The sequence below is a fragment of the Cupressus sempervirens genome, chromosome 9, assembly GCF_028749045.1.
Source record: "Cupressus sempervirens isolate cs-2001-9-10 chromosome 9, ASM2874904v1, whole genome shotgun sequence".
Classification (NCBI taxonomy): Eukaryota; Viridiplantae; Streptophyta; class Pinopsida; order Cupressales; family Cupressaceae; genus Cupressus; species Cupressus sempervirens.
Window position 1 is genome coordinate 819,058,802 of NC_143126.1, and position 25,306 is coordinate 819,084,107.

General features: G+C 35.7%; 1 protein-coding gene across 6 annotated transcripts in view; it reads right to left on the reverse strand.

Annotated features, from left to right (window-relative positions):
• LOC149541201 (uncharacterized) overlaps window positions 1-25,306 on the reverse strand; it is a 205,244-nt gene that overhangs the window by 179,364 nt on the left and 574 nt on the right. The window lies entirely within an intron of this gene.

Sequence of the window (25,306 nt, forward strand, 5' to 3'; positions counted from 1 at the left end):
TACTGAATAGAAAAATAATGGACCAAACACTGACTACAATTATGACCAAGCACTGATCACTATCAAACAATTCTGAGCCCAATTCTTGTAGGCTGGCAGGAAACCGCTATGATCCCACTGTAAAAACCCTATGTATGCCTCAAAAGAACTAAGTATGCCAATGAACAGTGTTTTTGGGTATTCTCTGTTTTTTTTAAAATATATTCTTCTTTTTTGGATTTTTCAAATATAAAAATGCAAAGGAAAACACTATAACCATGCGACAACTCCCGAATTTCTTTGATTATTAATGATAAAGGGAAGACAAGTTTTTTAAATATTATAATCAAAATGTCCTATGTTTAAATAATGAAACCTGGTTGCTATAGCATAGCCATGGGTGCTGCCAATGGAGAGGGATGTCTAGTATTTAGTAGACGCGGCTTCTACACACAGCATTTATTGTCATCCAACTTCAACACAATCCCTAAGCTCAACGTCCAATGCTGAAAACAATTAATTCAGCTCCAGCTGTTAACGGTAGGCAGGAAGGATTAACATCTGGTGTCAATCTGAGTCTGTAGGTTGCACACGGTAATCGCAGGGCGGTATTTGGAGAGCCTTAGCATAGCCATGGGTGCTGCCAATGGAGAGGGACGTCTAGTATATAGTAGATGCGGCTTCTACACACAGCATTTATTGTCATCCAACTTCAACACAATCCCTAAGCTCAACGTCCAATGCTGAAAACAATTAATTCAGCTCCAGCTGTTAACGGTAGGCAGGAAGGATTAACATCTGGTGTCAATCTGAGTCTGTAGGTTGCACACGTTAATCGCAGGGCGGTATTTGGAGAGCCATAGCCAATGTCTAGTCCAATTGTGGATGTTATTCGGTGTCCAACTGACCCCAATGCCACACATTGCATTCAATATCATTAATTGCAGCCAACAATATTCCCAATCGATCTCTCCTTAATTGCTAGATTTCGAAATTCTATTGCAGCCAATTTTCTCCAAAACAATAGGCTCCTTAACCACAGTGAGTACAGTAGGAGATTTTGATAAATGTTTACCTCAGCACAATTGTCAAAGAAAAACTCAAAAATTCCTCAAGCCCTCAGCCAAATGATATGAGCAAGAAAATATATAATTCAAGATGCTTTTCCCATTCTCCAAAAAGCCATATTTATAATTCAAATTGAGCCATTTAGCTTCACCCATACACCTCTCACTGAATAGCAACTTTTATAATATAAAGTCTTGACACTTTATATTATAAATCATAAGGATAATTAAATGAACATTTAATATTCATTAAAACCAACATTCTCCAAATAAATATGACTTCATCAAAATTTCATTGAGAGAACAAAATTCAAGCCAAACGATCACCCATCCTGAACTGCTCACCCAAAAGAGTAACTGACCAAGAGTGACTTACTAAAAATAGTAAGTCCAAAAATAGTAATAAGTTGACAAAGACCCCCAAATCCAAATGTCAACCCACGAGGGTCGCGATGATGAGCTGACAAAACCATACTTCAGAGGCTTGCTAAATCAAGGACATTACATGTTGTTGCTCTCTTCTTTACAAATCCTCTTAATCAATCAAATCTAAAACTCATAGGAACAACTCTTGATCTGTGCTTTCTCATTCTTACATGGATAGGTATCAGTTGTTCACACTTATCCCCCATTGATATAACTTAATGTTTCTCCTCATTAACATCAATCTATCCATGAACAATTCTCCCCCACACATACATCTTCCACATACTACCAGGAGATGTTTTTCATGTGATCATCTCCCCCATTGACATCAATGAAGGCATCATTATGTCAATCAACTGCTCAAAGTCTTCAACCAACTCAAGTGTCCAAAGACATTGTTCTATACCAACTACCAAGAGTCCTTGATGACTCTGCTCAACACAAATACTCCCCCATACAAGAAGCATCAGCATTCAGTCTAGATAAACAATAGTGCTCTGTAACACTAGATTGATGCATTCTCTGCATCATCTACTCAGAAAGAGGCAAGGGCATAACCCCAAGCACACCTTGCAAATACTCACATGTATCCTTAGGCAAAGGCTTTGTAAAGATATTTGCAATCTACTCTTTTGTATTCACATACTCTAGTCTGAATTCTTTCTCTGCAACTTTTTCTCTCAAAACATTATACTTAATAGATATATGCTTAGTATTAGAATGTAACAAAGGATTCCTAAACATGCTTATTGTACTCGTGCTATGACAATGTATGATAACAAGTTCTGAAAATTCTATCCCATTGTCCTTCGACATTTGTTTCATCCACATGATCTGATTACAATCATTTGCTGCTACTACATACTCTGCTTCTGTTGTACTCTATGAGATACTGTGTTGTTTCTTGCTTAGCCAAGAAACCAATCTTCCTCCAAGGAAAAATGCTCCACCACTTGTACTCTTTCTGTCATCCATATTGCCTACCCAGTTCGCATTAGTATATGCACACAAAGTAAAGTCACTTGATCTTTCATACCAAAGTCCAAAATCAGGTTTACCCTTCAAATCTCTGAATATTCTCTTTATTGTTGCATTATGTGTTACTCTAGGATCTACTTGAAATCTTGCTACTATACTAACTTCATTTGCTATATCTGGCTTGTTGTGAGTCAGATATTGCAAACCTCCAATCGCGGATCTGTACTTGTTCTGCTCAATTGTATGTGTCTCATCTTTGCTATATAACTTGTGACCAATTATCGCTGGTGTTCCAACAGGCTTACAACTTTCCAAGCCAAATATTTTCAACAAGTGTTTCAAATACTTAGTCTGTGATAGGAAGATACCATCATTGTTCTGCACAATTTGTAGACCTAAGAAATATTTCATCTCACCAATCATACTCATCTCAAATTCATTCTTCATTTCATCAACGAATTTGTCACTTGCTTCATCACTACCTCCAAAGATTATGTCATCCACAAATATCACAATAATCAATAATCCATTCTCAATTTCTTTCAAATACAACTTACTATTTGTCGTACCTTTATCAAATCCTAAATGTGCCAAATACTTGTCCAACCTCGTGTACCAGGTTCTAGGTGCTTGCTTCAGTCCATACAACACTTTCTTGAATCTACATACCATATCATTTTCTTCTGTCAAAGGAAATCCTTCAGGCTGCTCAATGTAGACTTCTTCAAGTTCTCCATTCAGAAGTGTTGACTTTACATCCATCTAATACACTTTGATCTTCTTGCTTCATAAGCCAAGAAATTTCTTACTGCTTCAATTTTGGCTACAAGGGAAAATGTCTCTTCATAGTCTATACCTTCTTGCTGTGAACATCCCCTACATACCAATCTTGCTTTATTTCTCACAACCTTACCCTGTTCATTCATCTTGTTTCTGAAAACCTATTTAGTTCCTATAACATTCTTCTCTTTAGGTCTAGGAACCAATTCTCATGTCTCATTCTTCACAATCTGATCTAGTTCTTCCTTCATTGCTTGGATCCAATGATCATCCTTGCATGCCTCATCTACACTCTTTGGTTCAACCTGAGAAATCAAACACAATTCTTCATGTACTATGTTTCTTGTTGTAACTCAATTTTCTTTGCTTCCAATAATCAAATTATTAGGGTGATTCATTGTCAAATTCCTGTTAGGTGTAGGTGTTACTGACTCAACTCTTCTCTAGGTACAAATCTTGGTTCTTCTCTTTCTTCAACAATTTGAACATCAGTCTGCAAATCATTGTTAGTCTCAAAGAAAGTTTCAACATTTCTTATCATAGGCTTAAGATTAGCTTCCTTTTCATCAGAATTATAATCCAACATTCTTTCTTTAGCTCCAGAGTTTTCATCCACTTTTACATTTGTACACTCAACAATAGTCTTAATTCTTTGATTAAAACATCTATAAGCTTTGCTTTTCAATGAATAACCAAGGAACATACCTTCAACGCTTCATGCATCAAACTTACCAATATCATCCTCTCTTTATGTAACACTTACTTACAAAAATTCTGAAGTACTTTACTAAGGGTGCATGTCCAAACCATTATTCATAAGGAGTCTTGTTTGTACCTTTTCTGATCTGCACTCTATTCATTGTGTATACTATTGTAATGATTGTTTCTCTCCAAAATGTCTCTGATACATCATGGCTCTCATGTTTTTGCTATAGACCTATTTCTTCTTTCAGCAATTCCATTTTGCTCAAGTGTCTTAAGTGGTGATAGCTCTCTCTTAATGTCATCATTCACTATATTATCAAAGTTTATATGACAAAACCTTTTTTGTCATAACCAACTGTTATCCACCTTTGCAACCAAAAATGTCATTTCTGTAGGTTTCAGCTGAAAAACATTATCTCTGGATCTTGTACCAACGTGTTACATCCCAATTTTTAACCTAGCTTGAAATATAGCCGTTGAGGTTCACATGAAGTCAATTGGTAGTTTAATTTGATATAATCTGGTGAAATGGTAAGATAGATGGTCGTTATGATTTCAAGTGAAGATGACATGTTAGTTGATCGTTAATCACGAATTCATGGAATTAAGATGAAAGATCAACTATTATGATTATTTATGAATAAATAATTTAATTACTGAGAAATTCCTTCCAGGAAGCATGTTGAAAGCGTGGAAGCATTGTCAGAAAAGAATTAGGCAAGGCATCAACATCACTGGGCAGACGGGTAAGAGACCTAGCCAAAATACATCTACAAGGCTTGCATGAGTTATTTAATTTAATTAAAATAATTGGGATAAAATATAAAACGTATCTTAAAGGATTTTAAATTATTTTTTGTCATAGTACTTTTAATAATTGTCTATAAATGTTAATTTAAATATAATCAAATGATTTGGCACCATTATTATTTAATAATTTAATAGTTGTACATTATAATAATGATAGAATTATAATAATTGTATTATTATAATCTTCAAATTTTAATCATCCAATTCTATTCTCTTGCTTTTATTATTCTTGCTTTTAACCGATTGTTATTGGCATGTTTAATAGAATTTATGTTTTTAGATTTGTTTAGACTTCTTGGGAATTCGAAATGAATCTTGTAACTGTAGGTAGCCGTAGAGACAGGCTTACTCTATATATTACAGATTTTCTTTTGCTGTCGGATCCATTCTTCTTCTTCCTCTTTCAAAATTCAATTCTCTTGGCAATCAAACCCTTGTTAGGTATTCTCATAATTTACAGAGAGAACCCGAGTTCATATTGTGCCATCGATTGGAATCTATCAAGCCGCGAATCTCTGAGCTAATAGACGGATTCATACCAAACGTCAAGGTTTTCTTCTATTCAGAATTTGGGCAGAGTCACGTAAAGCACCTATTACCACCCGTGCACCCTTTTTCATACACATTTCCTATTTAGTTTGGATACGGTATTATTTCCTTAAGCCATTAGTTTTGAAGTTCTATTTCCATAGTGTTAGCATGTGTTGATATGCCAAGGAAAATATAAAGTCGGTAATTCCTTTCTTTCTCATGTTCATAAATATCCGAATAGGTAAAACTAATCAAAATCATTTGAATCATATCATGAAAGTGTATTAACCTAGATTTCTCAGTAGCAAGGAGAATGAATATCGGTTCCATGTCATGATAAGTTCCAAATCAATTGCAAAGAATGATAGATAGCAATAGATAAAAATACTTCTGTAACAGCTTCATACAATGTAAACCTTGTTGGGTAGTCGGATAAATATAATTAATTCCGAGTACTTTCAGATCATCTTTCATAAGGGTGAATAGAGTATTCCATAAATCTGAGCACCAATTCATCAGCAATGATGCATGTTAAGATGAAGAGATGTAAAGCAAATCCAACATACTGAAACTAAGATAAGCACAGATTGAATCATGATGGAAACTATTCATATATCATAGATGATTCTTTATTTACATGAGTGTATCAATCGTGCATATAAGAGATAGAAATGCAATGAAAGCAGAGAGCAATTAAAATTAGTTTAGAATGTAATGCATTCGTTCATTCCATATGAAGATAAAAATATTATCATGAATCCAAACACCATGGAAACACACCAGACAATAAGGTGAAGTGACGGAGTTAATTAATTAGGCATTCAACTTTGAGATCTTTAAAGAACATAATTATGTGAAATGTTGGATGCATGTATAATTGACAGAACCGGTTATTCTCAGAATTCCTATCACCTGGAATTCCCCCGACTATGTAGCCAAGAAAAAGGGTGGTGAGGTGAAAGAGGGGAATCTGTAATAATATGAAATAGTAACAAATAAGACATAACAACGTTTATCATTTTTAATTTGAATCAATTAATAGCTCATGCACATTCCTGTTATTGTGATCTTCAGTTGCCAAGTCGTATGGTGAAGCTAATTATTAGGAAGTCCAGTGGATGGTAAGATGTTCCCTGTCAATTCCGAGTAGGGAGGGCTTTTCTCGTTAGAAATCGTGTGGGGATATGTTGTGGTCCGAGGTTGGGTGGTTAAGCCCCTAACAATGTTTCACCTCGCTCAAGATGTCGGACATGAGTCAGACAGAGATAAGTTATGCATTCAATTGTTTCTCAGAAATAGGTATTATCATTTTTATTTATGAGGTAAGATTGAATTGAGTTAAATTCATTGTTATCATTATTTTACACCTGGATTGATTTGTGAATTGTTTTCATTTATATGAATATTGAATATAGGTATTTATCTAATCTTGAGAAACTGTCACAAATAAGTAATCGAAAGGAAAAGAAATCCGAAGCCCTAATTGATTGGGTGATAGCTCGAACCTTAAATGATACAGTGGTATTGGAAGCCCTAGATGAATCGGTGGTCGCAAAAGCCTTAAATTGAATCCGTCATCGCGGAAGCCCTAAAATGAATCTGTCATCGCAAAAGCCCTAAGTTGAATCCGTAGTTGCGGAAGCCCTTAAATGAATCTGTGGTATTGGAAACCCTAAGTAAGATAGCGGTATCAGAAGCCCTAAATGAACCGAAGGTAAACAATGCCCTAATTGATACAGTGGTATGTGATGCCTTAATTTAAAATAATAGAAGTATTTAAATTGATTTTAAGATAGCGGTTTTTAGATGATAGTTGTCATATAAAATTGTTATAGTGTATTTGTGGACTAACCCGAGTGGTTGCAAAAGCATCCCTAGTTTGATTCGAACTCAATTTTCCGAGGTATGTGGTTTTCAATTTCTGTAGTAATTTCATTGATGTTAATTCAAATTTTTAGTTAAGAAATTTTGTATAACTGTTTTTAACAATAAATCTTATTCACATGAACATGAATAATATAACTGTCTTCCTATGAAACGAAGTAGCAACTGTATTCCTTGAGTATGTTGAATGATAAATTAGACCCGGGAAAATGGGATGCTACATATGATATCAGAGTGTTGGGTTCAACGCTGAAACCTTGGGTCCAGCACTGTTTTTGAAAAATTGAAATGTATATGTTGAAAAAGATTTATTTTTGCATATCCAGATATTGCAATCAAAACTGGAAAATCATTCAGAATAGCCAAGAAGGCTGAAATGATATGAAATGGACAAATGTATAAACTATGATATCATAAAGGTGAAACCTAATTTAAAAGATAAAAGGATTGGCAAGTTGAGTGGTGGAGATTGGGTTTGACGACCCAAATTTTGAAATCCTTGGCCAAGGTGGATTGTCCAGACGCTTCAGTTATTTTGTCAAATAACTGTTGGGACTTTAATTAGGCAGATTTGCCGGAACAATTGATCTTGTTGATTGTCCAGGCGCTTCAGTTATTTTGTCAAATAACTGTTGGGATTTCAACCCACCTAAATACTCCGATGGCAAAACTATATGATACAAAAGATTAACAAGACTTCTGCAATCCAAACATAGTTTATAATCTTGATAAAATGTTATCTAAATCCATCATGAGCGGGTAAATTAATGTAATGTCCCCTTTGTAGCATTCATAACATGATGTTGTCGTTAGCCTATTTCCCCACGGTCCCGTAGGCTAATCAGGACATTAAAGGGACTTAGAGGCCATTTGGCCTACATAGTTTCAGTTGCAGATCTTTCTGAGGGGTTTTGAAGCAACTTTGGGCATACTTACTATTTATAGTAAGTCATCTTGGATATGGTCGGACATCCAATGGTAGCGGTATGTCAATGGTAATTGTTTAAAATCGGAAAGAAGACTTGTTTATCATTGATAAGATTTGTTATGCATTGATAAAGCTATTTTATAAAGTTAAATTTAAATATTTAACTTTATTAATGCATAGACTATAGTTTGTGGGAAATATTTAAATTAAAAGAGTCCCCTTTATTTTATAACACATTGGAGACATAAGTTACATAAAAGGGAGTGATGTTTTATCCCACATTGAGAAAACGAAGGATGGAGCCCTTGTGAGAACACTATAAAAAAATGGAAGAGCTTCTTTTAGGCATGGTTGAAAATATCAAAGAAATTGGAAAATTTTCTGCAGATTATGTCTTAATAGTTTGAAGGACGAAATCCATTCAAGCTGGAAATCTTGACGCCATTGAAAGATATGGTCTTGAGATTCAACATAGTAGCAATCCGAAAAAATAGATACGAAAAAGCAGTCCGAAAAAGCGGAATCGAAAAAGCAGGCTGAAAAAGCGAGTACAAAAAAAGCAGTCCGAAAAGGCGGAACCGAAAAAGCAAGCTGAAAAAGCGGGTACGAAAAAGCAATCCGAAAAGCAGAACCGAAAAAGCAAGTCGAAAAAGCAGAACTGAAAAAGCAGGCCGAAAAAAGCAGTTCGAAAAAAGCAGTTTAGAAGGGGCAGCATTGAAGGAAATTATTACAGCCATCTACAACCAGGTTCTTCTGTTAATATTGCTTTTTAGGGTGTTATAAGCTTTCAGCTGTAAGTGTGCATTATACCAGCATTATCATTTTGTAATCCATGTAAATGCCAAAGTCTTGGCCATATTTCATGAGCATTGTATTTTTCATTGCAATTAAGAAGATAATAGTTGCTGGTGTCATTTAAGCAAATTTAATATCATTATTTATCAGCTAGTTAGTTTGCATACCAACTGTTTGTAAAAATGCCAGTTGGCTGTAGGTGTTCATTTCTCATGCTTAGATCATATATATGCACTGAATATTGTCAAAATTAGTAGCACACTCATGTTAGGTCATTGCGTAGTCCATTGTAGTCTTCTAGCACAAGATTCTCATTGATGCAAATTGAAGAAAAAGTCAATTGAAGCTAGCTGAAATACTATATTAGTCATACGTCCCTTGCATGTGAATTGTTTGATGAAATTCCTTGAGCTTTCATCAGCATTTTTTGAGGGCAGATTTGAGGAGGGTTATTACAGTGGTATCAGAGCTTGCTTGCAAAGTGTTTGACGAAATGTCAAACAACTGAAGTATAAAGATTTTTTTGTGTTCGAAGAAGTTATAACCCTATTGGGGTTATTACAGTGGTATCAGAGCTATAAGTCCTGCCATCCTGTGGAGGTCTTATAGGGAATTTGGATAGCCAGATAGAGAGAAAAATGTTTGACAAAATGAATGCCGGTCCTAATCAGGGAAAGGAAAGATTCTTACAATTATTAGACACCTTAGCACAGGGACAGCAATCAGCAGAGCAAAGAGCACAGGAACAGAGTCAGAGATTTGAGCTTATGATGCAGATGATGGCTTGTCAAATGGGGTTGAATGCTAATGTGGGTGGAGGAAATAATCAGAATGGTAATAATCAGGATGGGGCACATAATGGAGGCGAACAAGTTGGGAACAATTTCGGTCATGCACCCCAGCAAACTAGGATAGTGAGTTCGCGGCCCATGATTCTCATATTTCCTCCTAGAGCTCCAGAGCAGCCCGTACCAGAGCCCCAGATCACTGATATACAGGACCAGTTGAGGAGAGATTGGGAAGCCGGAGGTCCAGATTTTATTGCTGCAATCACCTTTAGGGAGTATATAGATGTGCAGATGAAGCATATGCCACGTGGACATGACAGGAACCAGAGCTATGAGCTACGAAAGAAAGTAGGGAAACTTCAGTTACCATATTATGATGGCTCGGGGAAGTCTATAGCAAAAGCTTGGGTTCAAAAGCTTGACACATACTTTGAATTGAACCCTAGGCCTGAAGAAGAAGCTATTAAGTATGCAACAATTCACCTGGATGGGTTAGCACACGAGTGGTGGCATCATGGTATGGTCACTATGGGTCATGCACACATTACCTCATATGTGGAGTTTACGAAGAGACTAATTGAACATTTTGATAGGCCTAAGGATTTTACCTTCCCTATGACAGGCAGAAACTTGTATGAGGAGTTTAACAGACATGCTGATTCGATACAGGGAGACATTAGCACATCTTCAGGTAATGGTTTATCTGCATCATCTTCACAGGCAGAAGGGGTTTCAGATGTTGTGTAGGTTGAGCCAGTTGCATCAGAAGGTGATATCACAAGCACACCGGATTGTGTGATTTACACAGATAGTGATTCCAGTACAGTTGGGCTGGATGAAGTTACAGCAGTTGAGGATACTGTCATGTTTGAGGATAGTACAGTTGATCAGAAAGTGAGCATTCAGGACTTTGCAGAAAATGAGTATCAAGCACAGTTGGATGCTTCTTCACATCAGATAGAGGCTAGTAGCTCTTCACTTGGTTTGGCAAGCCAACTAAAGACAGGGGGCAAGGATATTGTCGCGGCTTTAACTCATCATGACAGGATGCATGGATTGATTGAGAATCACATTTGGATGATTCAACTGCAGGAGAGACAGAAAGGAGTCACAACAGGTTCTTCTTGTGACGACTTACAGCAAATCAAGGAAGGCATGGAGGCAATGAAGGTAAGTCACATAAACCTACTTTCAGATCGCGATCATCTCCTTAATCTTGCAAGGATCTATTTAGATGCATTGAAGAAGGAGGAGGTTGACCGGTTTTCTCATGAGCTCGAGGATACTCGAAATTCCTTGGTGTGTATTCAGTTGGCTCTCCAGGATTCTGAGAGACATGTGGACAAGCTTTGTCTTGAGGTGAGCTCAGTTCGGGAGTTAGCGCATATAGCAGGGACTCAATTTTCTTTTACAGTCAGGTCACATGTTGATGATTTCTCAGAGATGACAGAGCTTACAGGAGAGTCCCAGGATCTAAGTATTACAGATGATAGCTATTCTGAGGTTACTCCTTTGGACAGTGTACCAGGGACAGAGTATAGGAGTTCGACCAATCGGCACAATCATGTGTCTAGTCAACTGAGAGTTGGCAAGCAAGACATTGCTATTGCGTGCGAACATTTTGATGCTGCTCGCCAGTTGTTAGTAGTTTATGGATGGGGTTCTCCTACTAGTGATGAGCAGGGAGGCAGTTATCTTTCCTTGACAGAGATCCACCCTTTATGGGAGGCTATTCGAATTCTGAGACAGAATTATATGCAGTTTGTAGCCGACAGAGATTATCTTATGGAGTGGGGGAGTACAGCATACGAAGCATTATTGGCCAAGGAAGATGAGGTGAGTGAGCTTACTCAGCAGCTCGAGGTGACTTCTGAGATTCTTGAGAGTACACAATTGGCTTTCGAGGAGTCACAATTTCATTTGGCTAAGGTGACCGTGGAGTTAGAGCAACTGCAGTCTTTACCAGATTATGTACAGTCACAAGCTGTGGTGTCTAGTGATCCGAGGATGTCCATGGTCGAGATTGTCAAAAACAGTGGAGATGGGAATGCATCCATCCTTGATACTAACATTGGCATATCGGGTTCGTTCCCACTAGAGTCAGGATCAATTGAGTTGGGTGTTGCAGCAAATTGTTGTGGTATGCCTGACATGGTGGTGGCCTCTAGTACTGATGGCACGGAGACTAGAGATGTTGTATCAAAGATCGTGTGTGATATTGGTGAGCCGGTAGTTGGCATGGTTCCTGCTAGTAATACTACTCCCTTGGTGATGTCTTCGGAGGTAGTAGTCCATTCCAACATGGTTAATGATCGATTGCAATCTGAGCCACTAACTAAGATTGGCGCATTCTATCGGCATTACACTGTGAGGTATGCTCATCAATTTACCTTTGATGACCATGTTGATGAGATGATGATACAGAGATGTACTTTGGTTCCTAGTGCTTGTCATCAGTTATGGGACAGTTTGACGCCTCGGGATGAGAGTTGTGATGGGCATGGCATGGCGATAGGTTCTGCGGTTGACAGCTTGATAATACATGACTTAGAACAGGAGTTTGGGAGTGATGCTTCAGCGGTTGTTGTTATTGATTCTACGCCTTTGGCTATGATATCTCCTGACTTAACTGGTGATCAGTCACAGTGGGTTGTATCACTTGTTCATGGTGAGCTGTTGACTGAGGTTGGTTCTTTTTATCAGTATTATACTGCAGGGGATGTACATCAGTTAGCATTTGATCCTTGTGTTGAGGAGTTGATGGCAAGCAAATTTGGTTTGGGTTCCATTTCTTCTTGTTTATCTTGTGATGTCTTTTCACCATCAACGGTGCATGGGAGTTATGGTTATGAGACAGTGGCCGGTGATCTGCAGAGTTGTGTTGACTGCAAGAGTTGTGCAGTGTGTGGATTCTCCATACTTGGTGCAATTTCATTCGGGAGCGTTCACCATTGTTGCATAGTTGGATTATACATTCCGTATAGGCTAGTGGGATGCATTGATGGTATTTACTGTGTTGGCAGCTTGATTTGTCCACTTTACTTGGGTTCCGATGTTCTAAGAGTTCGTGTCTCGTGGGTTTCTGACTGTGGTAGTTGTGATTTTGGCGTTTGGTTGAGCTGTAATTGTCAATTTAATTATGGATTCCTCTTGGTTAATTTTCAGAGGTTGTTGCAGGAGCCTATGTTGACTAACAGCAGTATAGTTCATGACTACATTTGGGATCCAGATGGATTGATTGGGTTGTTGTTCGATCATTGCTTGGGGACAAGCAATTTTGGGAAGGGCGGACTGTAATGTCCCCTTTTTAGCATTCATAGCATGATGTTGTCGTTAGCCTATTTCCCCACGGTCCCGTAGGCTAATCAGGACATTAAAGGGACTTAGAGGCCATTTGGCCTAAATAGTTTCAGTTGCAGGTCTTTCTGAGGGGTTTTGAAGCAACTTTGGGCATACTTACTATTTATAGTAAGACATCTTGGATATGGTCGAACATCCAGTGGTAGCGGTATGTCGATGGTAATTGTTTAAAATCGGCAAGAAGACTAGTTTATCATTGATAAGATTTGTTATGCATTGATAAAGCTATTTTATAAAGTTAAATTTAAATATTTAACTTTATTAATGCATAGACTATAGTTGGTGGAAAATATTTAAATTAAAAGAGTCCCCTTTATTTTATAACACATTGGAGACATAAGTTACATAAAAGGGAGTGATGTTTTATCCCACATTGAGAAAACGAAGGATCGAGCCATTGTGAGAACACTATAAAAAAATGGAAGAGCTTCTTTTAGGCATGGTTGGAAATATCAAAGAAATTGGAAAATTTTCTGGAGATTGTCTTAATAGTTTGAAGGACGAAATCCGTTCAAGTTGGAAATCTTGACGCCATTGAAAGATATGGTCTTGAGATTCAACATAGTAGCAATCCGAAAAAACAGATACGAAAAAGCGGAACCGAAAAAGCAGGCTGAAAAAGCGGGTACGAAAAAAGAAGCCCGAAAAGGCGGAACCGAAAAAGCAGGCTGAAAAAGTGGGTACGAAAAAGCAGTCCGAGAAGCAGAACCGAAAAAGCAGGTCGAAAAAGCAGAACTGAAAAAGCAGGCCGAAAAAAGCAGTTTGAAAAAAGCAAAGCAGAAGGGGCAACATTGAAGGAAATTATTACAGCCATCTACAACCAGGTTCTTCTGTTAGTATTGCTTTTTAGGGTGTTATAAGCTTTCAACTGTAAGTGTGCATTATACCAGCATTATCATTTTGTAATCCATGTAAATGCCAAAGTTTTGGCCATATTTCATGAGCATTATATTTTTCATTGCAATTAAGAAGATAATAGTTGCTGGTGTCATTTAAGCAATTTAATATCATTATTTATCAGCTAGTTAGTTTGCATATCAATTGTTTGTAAAAATGTCAATTGGCTGTAGGTGTTCATTTTTCATGCTTAGATAATATATATGCACTGAATATTGTCAAAATTAGTAACACACTCATGTTAGGTCATTGCATAGTCCATTGTAGTCTTCTAGCACAAGATTCTCATTGATGCAAATTGAAGAAAAAGTCAATTGAAGCTAGCTGAAATACTATATCAGTCATACGTCCCTTGCATGTGAATTGTTTGATGAAATTCCTTGAGCTTTCATCAGCATTTTTTGAAGGCAGATTTGAGGAGAGTTATTACAGTGGTATCAGCGCTTACTTGCAAAGTGTTTGACAAAATGTCAAACAACTGAAGTATAAAGATTTTTTGTGTTTGAAGAAGTTATAACCCTATTGGGGTTATTACAATTAATGAAAGAAATAAATTGTTACCAATTTGAACTTGAACTGAATGAAAACAAAACTGTGAACCATGATCCTTTCTGATGTTGGTTAAACGACAAGATCATTCTGTGCTCCAGTAAGGAGTTGGAACTATCAATGCTTGTTTACAGGTGTAAACTTTTAACGAGATGAGCATGGAAGCCTGAATTACAGAAATGGGAAAGATGAATTTCCAAGTATTTACAAATGAATGATGAGAATCTTATGAATTGTTTCAGATGCCTATGATCTTGATTAGATTTATGATGATCTTGCATAGTATATCACATTTTTACCCTTTGACACATTGTTATACATGTATAATACACATGCGATGTTGACTTTACATATTGAGCTGTTGTATATTGTTTTGGAGATATCCTATCATGAAATGATTATTCTAATGAAATATTGGGCTTGAAGGCCAAGGTGGCAATGAAAAAACATGGGTTCACAAACTTATTATAGGTAATCTATAAGTTTGCAAGGATGATCTATCCATTAATGAGGGCCATATGCCAGATGGTACGTATGAGCGATTTAAATTATGATCAAGTTATGATCTAGAACTTGCTGGTTGAAGAATTTCAATTTCGAATACTTATCTTTTAGTAATTGAACCCTATAAATAAAGATATCAATATGGAATCAAACTAATGATATGGTGAGTGTCTACATAAGTATGACAAAAATATGAAACAAAATCAACTCAATCGATGCTGAGATGACCACTGTTACAGTAAAATGAACTCAAGTGAGTGTGTGTTCAATTTTACGTTACCATGCAAGTATCTTTCTAGAAATTGTAAAGTAAAAATGGATCTTGAGTTTCGATTATGATTTTCATTCTAACCCAATTGAGAAAAGAAATGATATCATAATGTTATATATATCCTGTATTTGGAATATTCTCTTAGTGTCTAAAATGCAGAGGTCATCGAGGACAATGAACCACAAGGGGAATGGTACGTTACATTCCAATTTTAAAATACTTCTTTATAATGTTCATTGCAATTTCAAGTTCATCAAGGACGATGAACCACAAGGAGAATGGCATGTTACATCCCATTTTTTTACATAGCTTGAAATATAGCTGTTCATGTTTACATGAAGTCAGTTGGCAGTTTAATTTGATATAATCTGGCGAAATGGTAAGATAGAGTCGTTAGTTGATTGTTAATCACAAATTTATGGAATTAAGATGAAAGGTTAACTGTTATGATTATTTATGAATAAATAATTTAATTATTGAGAAATTCCTTGCAGGAAGCATGTTGAATGGGTGGAAGCATTGTCAGAGAAGAATTAGGCAAGGCATCACCACCACTAGGCAGACAGGTAAAAGACCTAGCTAGAATACATCTACAAGACTTGCATGAGTTATTTAATAATTTAATTAAAATAATTGGGATAAAATATAAAATGTATCTTAAAGGATTTTTTTAATCTTTTGTCATAGTACTTTTAATAATTGTTTATAAATGTTAATTTAAATACAATCAAATGATTTGGCACCATTATTATTTAATAATTTAACAGTTGTACATTATAATAATGATCGAATTATAATAATTGTATTATCATAATCTTTGAATTTTAATCTTCCAATTCAATTCTCTTCCTTTTATTATTCTTGCTTTTAACCGATTATTGTTGGCATGTTTAATAGAATTTATGTTTTTAGATTCGTTTAGACTTCTTGGGAATTCGAAATGAATCTTGTAACTGTAGGTAGCCGTAGAGACAAGCTTACTCTATATATTATGGATTTTCTTTGGCTGTCAGATCCGTTCTTCTTCTTCCTCTTTCAAAATTCAATTCTCTTGGCAATCAAACCCTTGCTAGGTATTCTCATAATTTACAGAGAGAACCCGAGTTCATATTGTGCCATCGATTGGAATCTATCAAGCCGCGAATCTCTGAGCTAATAGACGGATTCATACCAAATGTCAAGGTTTTCTTCTATTCAGAATTTGGGCAGAGTCATGTAAAGCACCTGTTACCAACCGTGCACCCTTCTTCATACACATTTCCTGTTAAGTTTGGATACAGTATTATTTCCTTAAGCCATCAGTTCTGAAGTTCTTTTTCCATAATGTTAGCATGTACTGATATGCCAAGGAAAATATAAAGTCGGTAATTCCTTTCTTTCTCAAGTTCATAAATATTTGAATAGGTAGAACTAATCAGAATCATTTGAATCATATCATGAAAGTGTATTAACCTAGATTTCTCAGTAGCAAGGAGAATGAATATTGGTTCCATGTCGTGATAAGTCCCCAATCAATTGCAAAGAATGATAGATAGCAATAGATAAAAATACTTCTGAAATAGCTTCATACAATGTAAACCTTGTTGGGTAGTCGGATAAATATAATTAATTCCGAGTACTTTCAGATCATCTTTCATAAGGGTGAATAGAGTATTCCATAAATCTGAGCACCAATTCATCAGCAATGATGCATGTTAAGATGAAGAGATGTAAAGCAAATCCAACATACTGAAACTAAGATAATCACAAACTGAATCATGATGGAAACTGTTCATATATCATAGATGATTCTTTATTTACATGAGTGTATCAATCATGCATATAAGAGATAGAAATGCAATGAAAGCAGAGAGCAATTAAAATTAGTTTAGAATGTAATGCATTCATTCGTTCCATACGAAGATAAAAATATTAGCATGAATCCAAACACCATGGAAACACACCAGACAATAAGGTGAAGTGGTGGAATTAATTAATTAGGCATTCAATTTTGAGATCTTTAAAGAATATAATTATGTGAAATGTTGGATACATGTATAATTGACAGAACTGGTTATTCTGAGAATTCCTATCACCTGGGACTCACCCAGTTGTGTAGCCAAGAAAAAGGGTGGTGAGGTGAAAGAGGGGAATCTGTAATAATATGAAATAGTAACAGATAAGACATAACAACATTTATCATTTTTAATTTGAATCAATTAATAGCTCATGCACATTCCTGTTATTGTGATCTTCTGTTGCCAAGTCGTATGGTGAAGTTAATTATCAGGAAGTCCAATGGATGGTAAGATGTTCCCTGTCAATTCCGGGAAGGGAGGGTCTTTCTCGTTAGAGATCGTGTGAGGATATGTTGTCGTCTGAGGTTGGGTGGTTAAGCCCTTGACAATGTTTCACCTCACTCAAGATGTCGGACATGAGTCAGACAAAGATAAGCTATGCATTCAATTGTTTCTCAAAAACAGGTATTATCATTTTTATTTATGAGGTAAGATTGAATTGAGTTAAATTCATTGTTATCATTATTTTACACCTAGATTGATTTGTAAATTGTTTTCATTTATATGAATATTGTATGTAAGTATTTATCTAATCTTGAGAAACTGTCACAGATAAGTAATCGGAAGGAAAAGAAATCCGAAGCCCTAATTGATTGGGTGACAGCTCAAACCTTAAATGATACAATGGTATTGGAAGCCCTAGATGAATCCGTGGTCACAGAAGCCCTAAATTGAATCCATCGTCACGGAAGCCCTAAATTGAATCCGTCGTCGAGGAAGCCCTAAGTTGAATCCGTGGTCACGAAAGCCCTTAAATGAATCCGTGGTATTGGAAGCCCTAAGTAAGATAGTAGTATCAAAAGCCCTAAATGAACCGAAGGTAAACAATGCCCTAATTGATACAGTGGTATGTAATGCCCTAATTTAAAATAATAGAAGTATTTAAATTGATTTTAAGATAGTGGTTTTTAGATGATAGTTGTCATATAAAATTGTTATAGTGTATTTGTGGACTAACCCGGGTGGTTGCAGAAGCATCCCTAGTTTGATTCGAACTCAGTTTTCCAAGGTATGTGGTTTTCAATTTCTATAGTAATTTCATTGATGGTAATTCAAGATTTTAGTTAAGAAATTTTGTATAATTGTTTTTAAAAGTAAATCTTATTCACGTGAACATGAATGATATAACTGATTTCCTATGAAACGAAGTAGCAACTATATTCCTTGAGTATGTTGCATGATAAATTAGACCCGGGAAAACAGGATGTTACGCAGTGCCAATCAACTTACCATCTTTATCCTTGATAATAAATGTCTTCTTTGTGAATTGTAATTGATATCCCTTATCAATCAACTATCCAACACTCAATAGGTTATGTTTTAATTCATCAACAAAATAGTCATCATTAATGTTAGTCTTTCCATCAAGAGTAATAGATCCTATTCCCTTGATATGACAAGCAGCATTGTTCCCAACTCTGACAATCCCTCCATCATGACTACTAAACTTAACAAACTTATTCATGTCACCAGTCATATGATGTGAACAACCACTATCTATGATCCAATCAACTTTCTTTTCAACCTGCAAAACTAGGGCTTTCTCTTCTCTTGCTTCTTTTTTAATAGCTACAAATCCTAACACATCATCACTTTCACTCTAAACTCTTTCATTAGATTCACCAACTTCATTTGCATACAAACAATCTCTAGGCCTTCTAGACTTGAAATTTATTTTTTTACTTTTTCCCTCTTTTATGACACTTAGAAGCATAATAACCAAATTCATTGCAAGTCCAACATTTAAAGATTCTCTTACATCTAGTTCTCTCCTTACAAGCAAGGCAATTCCTTCTTCTATCTTCCTCACATCTAGATCTACTACTGCTAGCATAGTCTCCACTAGTGCTTGCACTTCTTGACAGGGAAGAGTGAAAACTTAATGCACTAAAAGTTGTTTCCACCCTTGGCAAATCTCTATATTGCTTCAAGCTCACTTCTATTGCTTCCAATCATCCAAGAAGAGTCTCTCTAGTAAACTTCTCAGTGCAAGGTATCACTTGCTCAATCCTCTGTGTTGTCTGCCTGAATGGTGGTGCAAAACTTTCAAGATCTCCCATATAATCTCATATTCATCTTTAGATCCATTGCAAGACTTAATACCTACAACAATTTTTGTTATTCTCCAATATAGCTTCTTACAGATTCATCTTCCATCATCATAGCATCTTGAAACAAACATATCCAAATTTGTGATCCGATTCTCTTAGCATGCACATCACCTTCAAAAGTAGATTCTAAGGCTTTCCAAATTTCATGAGATGTCTCTAAGGATTTTACCTGACTGAATTCATTTTCAATAAGAGCTGACAATAATGCTTCTTTGGCAAGCATATTACACATAAATAGATCTCTTTCAACTTCACTGCATTCCTCAAGTTTGCTTTCCTCCACAATCTTCTTTCTATTCTTTGTTATTAGCCAATATCCTGGACCCATACATTGCAAATGAGTCTTCATCTTCTCTTTCCAACTGTCATAGTTAACTCTATCGAATTTAGGACTTTCTTTTTTGAAATGACCCACCATTAATCTTCTTATGCTCTTAATCTTTCCTTCAAGGACCTGATGCTTCGATACCATTTGTAACAAAGTAAAGTCCACCAAGATAACTAAGAGGGGGGGGTGAATCAATTATCCAACTATTAAAACATTTATCAACCTTATTAGTCCTTAACCATGTGAACAATATAACTAGCAACCATAAGAAGATACACATACACAATAATACCAGATATGTTAACTAGGGAAACCCTTGATCAGAGGGAAAACCCCGATGGGGATGGTACCCACAAATTGATTTACTAATATAAAAGTTCCTTGTAAGAGGATGGACTCTACTAGGAGCCAATGAAATACATTTAGTACATATCAATCTTTGTTAGGAGATTTTGAATCCCTGTTAGGAGATTCCAACCCTATTAGAAGCTGTAGAAAAGTTCCTTGTAAGAGGATGGAATCTAATAGGAGCCAATGAAATACATTCAGTACATATCAATCTCTGTTAGGAGACTTTGAATCCCTGTTAGGAGATGTAGAACGCAAAAGGACCCACTATCCAAACTGCTTCAGGGCAAGACCACCGAACACATTGTCCAACTAATCTCTATATTATTCCTTGCCGAATAATAGAAATGAAATAACTCGAACTCCTTCTTTGTCCTCTTGATCAAACTAAACTTCTTTAGATCTCAATACCAGATCTTTGAAACTTGCAACCAATAATCCCTTGGATCACTCACGCATTTACCAACTTCACATATCGCTTACACAATTCACACTTACACACATTGCACACTTCATCACAAAGAAAAAAACCTTCCTTTATACAATGTCCTCAAAATAATTCTCAAAGTCAGCTCTGAGGCTTTCCAAATTAATTATAAGGACACCATTAAGATATTACAATTCATTACATCTTTTCACATTACAAAACACTGCCAACTTACAATAAATACAACTTCCACAGTCGCTGACGTCGTCATAAGGCTGTCTACTGTTACTATCTAACTTCGCTCATCACGATTCTATCCCTGTTAAGAGATACAATCCAAACATCAAAGACTACTTCGCAGGTACTCTGTCTGCACACTATCCTCTGTAATTCTTGAATAATTCTCGCATGTCTTCGACTCTTTGCACCTACACTTGTCCACTTCACCAGGACACACTATAAAACATATCCTTAACTGCACTTGACCTCATCGTCAATACACAGGCCGTACAATCTCGTTCTCTATCTCTATTCTACCAGTATTTACAAAAATAGTACTATGTTGATATCAATGACAAACACAATCATGAATGTAACATGTCAATCATGATAACAAACTCTCCAATGCTTAGTATACCCCCCCCCCCAAAGAATACCATCAAAATTCATGCTAACAGAAACAAGGGGAGGAGGCTTTTTGCAACTTTGTGGACTTTAAGAAAGCCATCGTCCCTAGAAATAAGCTAGGGTATAGTATGGAAAAATTGGAAGTACCAAAAGAATACAACGTTGTTGTTTAAAGTTGTATGAGCGAGTAAAAGCAAAAATCAGAACTAAAGAGGGCATGTCAAAATGTTTTGGGAGTGACATTGGAGTCAAGCAGGGGTGTCCTTTGTCACCTACTTTTTTTGGACTATACATTGATAAGTTAGAAGAGTGGTCGAACAAAGCCAATGGAGAAGGCATTCAGGTAGCGAGCTATGTGATAAGACTTCTTCTTTATGTCAATAACCTTATCCTTATTGCTAAAACTGCCCAAGGTTTGAGGAAGCATCTGAATAACTTAGAAGACTTTTGCTTGGAGGTAGGGATGGAGGTAAACACCTCAAAGACTAAGTCTTGATCTTTTCTTTGAAAAAGAAAAAGCAGCAACATACATTCATATTTGAGGGCAGCTCTTGAGAAATTGCAGTAGAGTACAAATACCTAGGAATCGACTTCCATTATAAATTAAGTTGGGACTCTTGCAGATCAAAAAGAATACAGAGTAGTTGGAAGGCCTCTTACCTTATTCAAAATTGGTGTAGTAAAGCAAAGTTATGGGATTGGAAGACAAGGAAGACCCTCTTTGGTCTTTTGGTGGTCTCAATAATTTTGTATGTATCTCAAGTTTGGGGAAGCAACGTTTCGAACCACAAATGGTGGCAAATAGAGAAGATACAAAAACACTTTATTACTACTAACCTCAAATCAACGGTTCCTTACAAGATTCTTTTAGCAGAGGCAGGCATGTTGTCATTTATGGCAACATATCAATCACATGAAGTAAGCAAAGCATGAAGATGAAGTTATGGCAGTTAGACTTAGAAATTTGTCTAAGTGTTATACAGTTTTATCTGGTAGAACAATTAGATTTTTTATTGGCAAGCGTCATAGGCATATTATGGACACGTGCGGAGTTAGGTACGGAAAATTGAGACTGTGCGGATAGCGTGTGCAAGTTTGCAGGACAGTATGGACCGTACGAACAAAGTTATGATGAATTTACCAGTTACAGCAGTTTACAGGCAGAATAGAGCATGATAAAGAAATGGGTATTTTAGGTTAAGGAATTATTTTGCTTCTAAAATTATTACTTAACTAATTAGGGATGACATCCTAGATGTTAACCCTAAGTGGGCAAAAGTAAATTTCGTATTTTGATAAAGTGTATAAAGGCATGAAGGCCGACAGAGCAGATATTTGTTAATTAGCAAGATATAAAGGAAGATTGCTAAATGTGAAATTATGTGTGAGTTATGCGATATTGATGTAATGTTTTTGAGATACGAATTCTGATGTATGATTAGAGGAATGTGAATTGTGATAAAGTTTTGTGAAGAGAAGCAAAGGCAATATCAGATATTGAAGATATCAACAGCAGTGCAAAGGTTTTTGTATCTATCTCTTTGTATTGAAGAACTTTATTCTGCATTGCATGTTTGGTCAGTGGGCTCATCTTGAATAAATTTTGTAATTGTATAGAACAACTACTAACAGGGTTGAGGCTTCTAACAAGGCCTAAGTCCTCTAACAAGGACCAAGACACAACACCGATATAATAGACTTCTAACAGGGTCAATATTTTTAACCAAATACTTTTGACTAGTGGATCATTTTGGGGGCACCATCCCCACCAGCGTTTTCCCTTGGCCAAGGTTTCCCTAGTTAACGAAATATGGTGTTATGAGTTACTTTATTGCATGGTTATGTTTATTGTTCAGCATAGTTAGTTTACTTTCTTATGCAAGTTATAAAATTATTAAAATTATCCAGTTTTGGACAAAAGTTTGTGAAATATTGATTCACCCACCCCCCCTCAATATTTCCTATTTCTAACAAAGTTACTCCATGGTCAGCTCATCAAACAATGCCCTATCATAGCCTAATCTATGGAAGTTAATGTTTAAAAACGAAGGGTGACAGCGTCAAACAATGTAGCATTCACACCATATAGACTACAACTAACCAACTTAGTTATAACTGATTTTTAAAAATTGATGCGATTGCCAATGACAAATATAAACTCCATAAATAAAGACCAGACAATTAACTATTTTGCCACAGTTAATCTAGTAGTCGACAAAATAACAGCAGAAAGTCCAGCAATTGGCAGATTTAAAAGTCAGTTAACTAAAAAGTAAAATATAACTAAGTCTAAACAGCTGAATTCATACTTTGATAATAGCAAAGTTAGCAGTTAAAATTATGGACAAATGCAGTCTGAATGGTTTTTGAATTTCAACACCATTTCCATATGCAAACTTAATCCAAAATTCCAAATCGATAAATAAATAATTTGTGAATTTGTGACATTAGTGGTCCAAGATTTTACATATTTACCACTCCATCAATAAGCAAGCTCTAACTCTCACTTGGCTTCAATTTTACAAATAACTACATTAAAATTAATTATTATAATTAGCAACTTTAACGGATTTACTTTGATAAGTCCAGCAATTAGTCTAAAAAATCTGCTTTCAATGTCAAATTCAAGCAATAAAAAACCAAAACATGTGCTCAAAAACTGTGGGTTACACAGCTTCAATCTAACTGATTTTTGTAAATTTGACATAATTTTCTAATGCAGACTTACTTGATTGAATAATATCAACAAAAGAACTGTCAATTCAGAAATTTAACACAAATTACCACAGCAGGTGCAGCAATTAGCATACTTAACTAAGGCATAACCTATGTCTAATCTTTAAAAAAGTAAACATCAAGATAAGTTCAATATAAGCGAGTACAAGTTGACATACACTCAAAAACATCATTTAACTCTAGCTTCAATTTTTCAATCTGACTGCTAAATATCCAAACATGAACACACTACAAAATTAACAATATTTGACTCACCAAGTCAAAAAAAAATTACAGAATCACAACATAAAATCCCTCAGTCAGGTAACCATAAAACATAAACCTAAATCAGTCTAGTCTGCAAAAGAGTAAATATCTATATAACTTCAGTTTATGAGATGGCAGGTTAAAACAGTCGGAAAAGTTAAAACTGAAGTCATTGACAAATTCAATCTGAATTTTGAAGTTCACAACTAATTCTTAATGCAAAATTACTTTTAATTCAACAAACTTAACAATTTCACTTCGTAAATAAGAATTGAATAGATTTGAAAATTTAATCCTTGTCAGATAAATCATAACCCCATGCAAGTCTTGACATGTAAAAAGGTAAAATTCTATTTAAGTTAAATTGATATGTAAAAGAGTAAAAGAGTGAAAGTTTACATTAGTTTAAACAATTTGTAAAAGAATAAATTACTAAAATTGGGCAATGACACGTAGAAAAGCTCCTCAAAGGCTGCTGCAGTTGAGCATAAATTTGAGCTAACTGATTTTTTTTAATTCGGCACAATTTTCCAACACAACCTTACTTCGGTTCCATAAAAAGAGCTAGGGCTAACGACAATTTTGATCGAACTGATTTATGAAATTCAACAAAAATTCCAAACACAGACTTAAATTCCATTATAATAACAAACTTAAACCTTCGGTATTCTAATATATAATCTTAAGTGAGTCTACCATATAGAAGAATGGCACTAAAAGAATAAAAGAATAAACGACACTAAAAGCTGAAGCAGTAGCAGGTACATAACCTGGTAGAGACTGCAGTTACCACAACTTTGAATAACTGACTTGAGAATTTTTCTTTTTTAAATCTGCAATCTCACTTTGATTCAATAAATACAGCTAGATGGAAACAACTTTCCAGCCATCAAGATGTACCATGGCATCAATGGTTGGAGGTTACATAGCTGAAGTTTTGACTTCTTATCAATGATAATTAAATTTATTTGAGGCGGTGGTACAATGAATGAGCTGCAAATGATTCTCAAAAATAAGAAGTTGAGTCATCTAGCATCCTACCATCGACGCCATCGTACATTCTGATGGTTGCAAAGCTTTTACCTTACATGAGCTAAAGCATGAGCCTATGTAAGCCTAATCTCAAAAAGACCAAAATTCAAAATTAATGTTGAGCAATAGCAGGTCGATGCAC